The sequence below is a fragment of the Lathyrus oleraceus genome, chromosome 7 (genome assembly GCF_024323335.1).
Source record: "Lathyrus oleraceus cultivar Zhongwan6 chromosome 7, CAAS_Psat_ZW6_1.0, whole genome shotgun sequence".
Taxonomy (NCBI): domain Eukaryota; kingdom Viridiplantae; phylum Streptophyta; class Magnoliopsida; order Fabales; family Fabaceae; genus Lathyrus; species Lathyrus oleraceus.
This window is the reverse complement of record NC_066585.1, coordinates 349,323,626-349,332,714: the sequence shown is the minus strand read 5'-3', so window position 1 is coordinate 349,332,714 and position 9,089 is coordinate 349,323,626. Positions and strand designations below refer to the sequence as shown.

Sequence of the window (9,089 nt, the reverse complement as noted above, 5' to 3'; positions counted from 1 at the left end):
AGAGGAAATGGCGTTCAACAGTGTCAGAGGAACATGAATCTTATCTGCATAAATTTGACACTTGTGGCATTTCTTCACAAACTTGCAATAGTCAGATTCCATTGTCAGCCAATAGTAACCTGCTGTCAACATCTTCTTGGCCATAGCATGTCCATTGGAATGGGTACCAAAGGAACCTTCATGGACTTCAGTCATCAACAGGTCTGCTTCGTGTCTATCCATGCATCTAAGCAAAACCATATCGAAATTTCTCTTATAAAGCACATCGCCATTCAGGTAGAAATTAACGGCTAATCTTCTCAAAGTCTTCTTATCTTTCAAAGAAGCCCCAGATGGGTAGATCTGACTTTGAAGGAAACATTTGATATCATAATACCAAGGCTTTTCATCTTTGACTTCTTCGACAGCAAACACATGAGCTGGCTAATCAAGGCGCATCATAATCAAATTGGGAACTTTATTCCAAAATTTCACCACAATCATTGAAGCCAACGTTGCAAGAGCATCTGCCATCCGGTTTTCATCTCGAGGGATATGATGAAACTCAACCTTTGTAAAGAAAGTTGAAATCCTTCTCGCATAATCTCTATATGGTATCAAACCGGGTTAATTCGTCTCCCATTCACCTTTGATCTGATTCACAACTAAATCTGAATCTCCATAGACGTCAAGATACTTTATTTTGAGATCAATGGCCTCTTAAAGCCCCATAATGCAAGCTTCATACTTAGCCATATTATTTGTACATTTGAAGGTCAATCTAGCTGTAAACGAAAAATGAGTGCCTTGAGGAGTAATAATCACTGCCCCAATGCCATTACCATACGAATTAACAGCTCCATCAAATACCATGCCCCAACGGAAACAAGGTTCTGGCCCTTCTTCAAGCAATGGTTCATCATAATTTTTCGTCTTCAAGTACAAAATCTCTTCGTCAGGAAAATCATACTGCACTGACTGGTAATCTTCGATCGGTTGGTGAGCCAAATGGTCATCCAAGACACTACCCTTAATTGCTTTCTGAGATTGGTTTTCAATATCATACTCGGATAACAACATATGCCAACGGGAAATTCTCCCAGTTAAAGCAGGTTTCTCAAAGATATACTTGATTGGATCCATTTTGGATATCAACCAAGTAGTATGATTCAACATATACTGGCACAGACGCTTAGCAGCCCAAGACAATGTGTAGCATGTCTTCTCAAGCATAGAATATCGAGTCTCGCAGTCAGAGAACTTCTTACTGAGGTAGTAAATTGCATATTAATTCTTTCCAGATTCATCTTGCTGACCAAGAACACAGCCCATACTATCATAAAGCACAGTCAAATACATGATCAATGGTCTTCCTTCAACAGGCGGAGACAGAATTGGAGGTTCAAGCATATACTCTTTGATACTATCAAAAGCTTTCTGGAAATCTTTGGTCCAATCACAAGACTGATCTTTCGGAAGAAGCTTGAAATTAGGCGCACATGTGGCAGTCATATGCGATATAAATCTTGAGATACAGTTCAAGCGGCCGAGAAAACCTCTGACTTGCTTCTCAGTTTTGGGTGCAGGCCTTTCTTGTATTGGTTTGACCTTGGCAGGATCAACTTCAATACCCTTCTCACTGACAATGAAGCCCAACAACTTATAAGAAGAAACACCAAAAGTACACTTATTGGGATTCAAGCAGAGTTTATATTTCCTCAAATGCTAGAATAACTTCGACAAATGCTCAACATGTGATTTTTCATCACTTGATTTGGCAACCATATCATCAACATAAACTTCAATCTCTTTATGAATCATATCATGAAAAAGAGTGGTTATAGCTCTCTGGTATATTGCACCAGCATTCTTTAAACCGGAAGGCATCACTCTATAATAGAATGTTCCCTAGGGCGTAATGAATATGGTCTTCTCCATATCTTCAGATTCCATCTTGATTTGATTATAACCGGAAAATCCATCCATAAACGAAAAGACTTTGAATTTAGTTGTATTGTCTACCAACATATCAGTGTGTGGCAGAGGGAAATCATCTTTCGGACTGGCTTTATTCAAATCTCTAAAATCAACACACATGCGGACTTTTCCATCTTTCTTCGGAATAGGCACAATGTTGCCCACCCATTGCGGATATTCGGAGGTAACAAGAAAATCAGCATCAATCTGCTTCTGCACTTCCTCTTTGATCTTTACTGCCATATCAGGATGAGTTCTTCTCAACTTTTGCTTGACCGGCGGGCATTCTGGCTTCAACGACAATTTATGCTCCACAATCTCATAATCCAACCCAAGCATTTCTTGATACGACCAAGCAAACACATCAGAATAATCTTTAAGAAGATCAATTAACCTCTTCTTAGCTTCTGGACACAGTTGAGACCCAATGTTGACTTCCTTCACATTATCCTCGGAACCTAGGTTGACTAATTCAATTTGCTCTTCAAACGGCTGAATGGTTTTTTCCTCGTCTTCAAGCAAACGAGATAATTCATCAGATACTTCTTCATCATCAATCTTTTCCTCAGCTTCAAACACAGGGAAATCAAGTTTGGAGAGGGAGTAGGATCATTGTATTCAATGGGTTTAAGAACCAACCTGCATAATGATTTGATATTTTTATTTTAGAGAAGTGGAGTGTGAAAATTTATTATGCAGATGGAAGATTATTATTTATTTATGTTTTTTTGTGATTACCATTTTCAGAAAAAGCAAAAAGTGAAAATAAAACATCATAGATGTGGATGAATAAAATTGTATTTTGTTGATGATAATGTAAAAATGCCCAACAATGTTCACTTCTCCCTTAGGTATAGGAGAAGGATTTTTCTTAAAACAATAAAAAAATTACTTAGAACGGTGAATGACAACGGGAACATCAATAGGAACCCAATTGTTGCAAGTCTGACCATGCGTCACAAAGTTGGCACAAGCTTCGTCCTCATCACTATTGTCTTCAATAATGGAAGTTAAGTGTTAATCATTCCCATGAATGAACCCTCCACTGCAGAATACTGGTTGCATAACTTTGGCTTTGACATTGGACGACCCTGGTTGAAATCCTAGTCCGACTCTATTCTTGTTCTCACCGACCTCCACAACACGACCCCACTTGTCAATGATGCCAGCCTGAATAGCCTCTTGTGTATCTTTCAAAGAAGACATGGGTGCCCCAGTTTTCTTCAATTCATCAGCAATAGATTAGGCTTGGAACAGTATTCCAGACTCCTCCTCAGCATCAACATACGTGAAAGATGACAAATGGCTCACCAATAATGCCTTCTCTCCACCAACAACGACAAGCTTTCCGTTCTTCATAAATTTCAGCTTTTGTTGAAGAGTAGACATCACAGATCCAGCTTCGTGAATCCATGGCCTTCCCAACAAGCAACTGTAGGTCGGGCGGATATCCATTACCTGGAAAGTAATTTGGGAATCACTCGGACCTATCTTCACTGGAAGGTCCACTTCTTCAATGACAGTTTTACGAAAACCATCGAACGCTTTGACAACTACGCCACTATACCTCATTGGGGCGCCTTGATAATAGAGTCTTGACAAAGTTGATTTTGACAACACATTTAATGATGACCCAGTGTCAACCAACACATTGGACAAAACATCTTCCTTGCAAATCATAGAAATGTGTAACGCCAAATTGTGATTTCTACCTTCCTCGGGAAGCTCTTCATCATAAAAACTCAAATTATTATAGGAAGTGATATTGGAAACTATGTGTTCAAACTTATCCACGGTAACATTGTGCTCAACATAAGCTTGTTCTAACACTTTCTGCATTGCTTCTCTGTGTGCTTCAGAATTCATTAGCAATGACAACACAGAAATCTTCGACGGCGCCTGGAGCAGCTGCTCCACAATGTTTATTTCACTTATTTTAATCAACCTTAACACCTCATCATCATCGTTAGTCTAAAATTTGTTTGATTCATCAGACTGACACATTACAGCACTAATTGGATTCGCTATTAGAATCCCTGCCTTCTTACTTGCTACAACATCTTCTATAATCTTCGGAAACACTGAACTGAATACACGACCGCTATGGGTTACCTTTGTTATATCTATAATATTTACCACTGAGTCTGCAACCGATAGAGGAACCTCTTAATCATTCTCAATCATAGTGGCATTATATTGGTATGGCACAGCTTTATCGGATGAGCAGGGGACAGGGCCCGCCAACCGTATGACCAACGACGATACCGATCTATTGACGTTATTGCTGCAGCTACTATCAAACTGAATGACTACCCGCTCAGAGGTCTTGGATACTGGCACAATCACATTTACATCATCTCCCATATCCCCGAATTACATTCTCATCCATCAACTTCTGAATATCCCTCTTGACAACCATACACCCACGGGGGTTCACACTGCAAATGACACAACCATCATGGTCATGTTCACAATCACTGATTAAACACAAAGTCTTATGCATCTCCATCAGATATCGTTAGATATGTCTCACATCAAAAACTCGGAAGTTCCCTGAACAGCCGTCCACCATGTTGACAGAAGCGCTACCATGAGCAGGCAACGGATTGGGTTTCACACTTGGAGCTCTGTCCTTAAAGGACACCATACCACTATTTATCAGCTTCTGAACTTCGTACTTTAGAGGATATTAATTCTCTATATCATGTCCAGGGGCTCCCTGGTGAAAAGCACAATGAAGATCAGGCTTGAACCACCATGGTAGTGGCTCAGGAATTTGTGGAGGATTTCGTGGCTGGATGAGATTCTTGAGGACCAATGACGGGTATAACTCTGCATAAGTCATAGGAATAGGGTCAAAGGAGACCTTCTTCCTATCAAAATTTTATTGGTGATGATTGTTGTTGTTGTTGTTGGTTCTTTGTTGCGGTTGTTATTGATGTTGTTGTTGCTGAATTGGAACTGATTGATTATTGGAAAAACCGGAATTACTGAGGAAACTTGATGTTGATGTTGATGTTGACGGGGTTGAGAACTCTTTCTGACATGAGGCCTCCTCTGCCTCCCTACTGACACTGAATTAGTTTCTCCCTTCTTCCTCTTGGAGAAACTCCCACCATACTTCTTGTTGGCTGATGCTTCTTCCTTAGACAAACGTCCTTCGCGGACTCCTTCTTCTAGCCTTATCCCCATGTTTACCATTTCGGTAAAGTCATTGGGGGAACTCGCAATCATATGTTCAAAATAAAATGAACTCAACTCTTCAAGAATATCTTCGTCATTTCCTTCTCTTCGAGGGGTGGACTTATCTGGGCAGCCAGTTCTCTCCATCTCTGGGCATATTCTTTGAATGTTTCTTTATCCTTCTGAGACATAGACCTCAATTGGTCTTTATCAGGCGCCATATCTACATTGTACTTATACTGCTTGACAAAGGCCTCGCCTAAGTCATTGAAAGTACGGATGCTTGCATTGTCCAGACCCATGTACCACCTCAAGGCAGCTCTAGTTAAATTGTCTTGGAAATAGTGAATCAGCAACTGATCATTATCAGTCTGAGTAGACATTTTTATGGCATACATAACAAGATGCTTAGCGGGCAAGTATTCGCTTTGTACTTTTCAAAGTCCGGGACCTTGAATTTCACTGGTATCTTAATATTAGGGACCAAGCAGAGTTCAACAGCACTCTTCCCAAACAAATCTTTCCCTCTCAGAGTCTTCAACTCTTTATGCAGCTTGAGGAATTGATCTTTCATCTCATCCATCTTCTCATACACATATGGACCCTCAGACGACTCAGAGTGGTAGATAGTGTCCTCAACACGAGGAAGAGTGTGAACAATCGGAGGTGGCACTGACATGACCGGGCTAGATGCCGGCAGAGAAACAAATGTGGGTGCATACCCTTCTGGCATAAAACTTGACGGCATTCCCCAAGGGAATCCGGCAGGCATAGAAGGAATGGATTGATTGGCAGCAGTGACAGGAACAGTTGCAGAAGCAATCTCAGAAATGGCAGTCCTCTGAGGATGAGGAGTTACAGGAGTTGGTGATGACTGATTCTGGGCAGCAATCACAGATTCCATCAGCGTCGTAAGCCTGACGATCTTATCCTTCAGCTCTCGGTTATCTTTCTCTAGATGCTCCATTCTCTTCGTTTAATTAGCGCGAGTATTATAGCGATGAGTCAGCTTGGCTGATGCACGGAAGAAGAACTGATAAGACATCTGGCAACATAAACCTGTTATACAAATTATGCATGAAATGCAATGTTTTTTATTGTTTTTAATTTCAAGGAACATATGAAGTCTTATTTTGCAAATATATATATTCAAATAATAACGATTTGATTGACCATAAAATCTCTTTTCATTCATAAAATTTGGAAGGATTACACTGAGTACAATTTCAGAAACCAAAATACAAATACAAGAGAAAAGGGAACTATTGATAACACTGAAATTTACCGTATTTTCGACTCCGATTTCACATGCATTCTAGTTGTTTTATTGTTATTTTGTTGTGTTATTGCTATGTTTTCCTTTGTTTTCAGGTTTTTACTTTAATCGGAGCCCCGATCGAGAAAAGGAGTGAAAAAGAGCTAAAAACCCTAAAATTCAGCATTTTATACTTGTGGCATACCCCATGGTTGGCGCCATAGACCCTGCCATGACGTGTCCAAGCCCAACTTCCTTCAACTTCCATGTTCCCCACTACTTCCACTAAGGCGCCTCACATTGGCCTTGTGGCGGGCGCCATGGCCTTGTGGCGGGCGCCACAAGAGGAAAAGTTTTCCTTCCCATTTTCAAGTTGAAGGGCATCCTTATCATTTCCATCTTTTTACTTGCTTATAAATAGAAACTCGAAATCACTTTTACAATCATCCAAACTTAGAGCAGAGGCAAACTCAGAGCAACTTTGTTTCACTTAGGCATATATTCAGTATTTTAAAGTGGTAATCGCTTCGCATTGGAGTGTTACCACAATTGTGTAATCGAGTCTGTGATAGAGTCTGTAATCGAGTTTGGAGCACTTTGGAAGGAAGTTAATCATGCCGCCATTTTCATTTCCACTTTGCGATTTATTCAACCCTCCGATTGGAGCAGGTTTTTATTACTTGTCTTTATCTTATTTATTTTCTCGCACTCGCTTTAAATTATTTATTTCCTCGCACTCGCTTTAAATTATTTATTTTCCCACACTCGCTTTACTTTATTTATTTTCCCGCACTCGCATTACTTTATTAATTTCTCGCACTCGCTTTACTTTATTTATTTCCTCGCACTCGCTTTAAATTATTTATTTCCTCGCACTCACTTTAAATTATTTATTTCCTCTCACTCGCTTTAAATTATTTATTTCCTCGCACTCGCACTACTTTATTTACTTTCCGCACTCGCACTACTTTTATTTAAATTAATGCACTTTTACTTTACCATGTCTAACTAAATTTATAAGGTTAGAATGTAAGGATCGCAATTGAACTGATAATCCGTACAATTGTTAGTAGAAACACTTAAGGGCTATTTTAACTTTCAACTTAAGTTTTCCCGCACTTCAATTCCGTTGGGTAAGATCGAAAGCCGTCCAACGTCTATCTAAACTTAATTGTTTTTAACTATTTCAAAAACAGCGAAAGCGCTTTGTTTAGTTCATTAGGAGTTTTTAACTTAAGAAGAAAAGAGATTTTAAAACTATTTTCGGACGCGTTTATAAGTTTAGAGTCTGGTTCGTGAGAACCTCTTTTGGTTAAGAAATCCAGGTTATAATACTTTTCAACTTAGTCAAGATACTATATTTCTTAAAAATAGGTTTACTACTCTAACGCAATGCGCGCCTTTTTATAAGTGACAATAAGAGGGTTTGATTAGGGAGTACAAATCGGTTCTGAATTCGTGAAAGCGACAGTTCCTGTTAAATTAGTTCTTTTCAAAGTAGGAAACATTGCCCATAAGTATCTCTATTAGCAAGTACTTGGATTATTAATTGATTACGTGAATTACATTCGACCCTGTCTTTATTAATTAATCTTTATTCAACACTTTACTTTTCATTGCACACTCCAAAAACACCTATTTTGATTGCCTTTGATAAACATCATAACAATAGATAACGATAGATTGACACTTGGTCTCTGTGGATTCGACAATCTTTTATATTACTCTGACGCGTTCGTATACTTGCGAAACACCGCATCAAGTTTTTGGCGCCGTTGCCGGGGACCAATTTCGTCAAATTTCATTTCCCTGTTGTTATATCGTTTAGACTAGGCTATTTCCCGCTGGTCAATGCGAAGAACTCGCAGCACCGCAAGTTTAAGCTTAGTATACCCTCTGGCGGAACCTGAACGTTACGCTCGCGCACGTTTATTCTTTCATATAATTAAGAGAGCTATGGCCGAAGATCAAAACCAAAGACCTCTTAAAGATTTCGCTCAGCCATTAAATGAAGAACCTAGTTCTAGTATAGTAAACCCAACCATCCCAGCTAATAATTTTGAACTTAAACCATCCATGTTGCAACTAGTGCAACAGAGACAATTTGCGGGTCTCTCTACTGAGAACCCAAACCAACATTTAAAAATATTTCTTCAATTTACAGACACTTTTAAAACCAATAGAGCTTCTCCTGAGGCAATACGTTTAAGATTATTTCCTTTTTCCCTCAGAGATAAAGCCCTATCATGGTTAGATTCCCTTCCACCCAATTCCATTACGACTTGGGATAACCTTAGAAGAGTTTTTCTTGCTAGATATTTTCCCCCGAGTAAAACCGCCGTTCTTCGAAACCATATAACTAGATTTACCCAAAACCAAGGAGAATCGTTGTTCGAAGCTTGGGAGAGATATAAAGAGTTGTTATGAGCATGCCCACATCATGGCTTAGAAAATTGGTTAATCATTCAAACCTTCTATAATGGACTTCATTACAACACAAAGATGACCATCGACGTTGCCGCAGGCGGTGCTCTGATGAACAAACCTTATCCTGAAGCTAGTGCCCTCATCGAAGATATGGCTCAAAACCATCAATCATGGGGAGTCGAACGAGCGATAGTTGAGAAGAAGGAAGCCCAAGGAGGAGTGCATGAACTAAGCTCTATAGACATGATGCAAGCTAAAATGGACGCAT

At 39.5% G+C, this 9,089-nt stretch overlaps 1 non-coding gene across 1 annotated transcript; it reads right to left on the bottom strand.

Moving 5' to 3' along the window:
* Positions 1–8,734: 8,734 nt before the first annotated feature.
* On the bottom strand, positions 8,735–8,841 carry LOC127109984 (small nucleolar RNA R71). The gene has a single exon (XR_007797224.1). It is a non-coding gene; the product is annotated as a small nucleolar RNA R71 (small nucleolar RNA).
* Between the last annotated feature and the right edge of the window lie 248 nt (positions 8,842–9,089).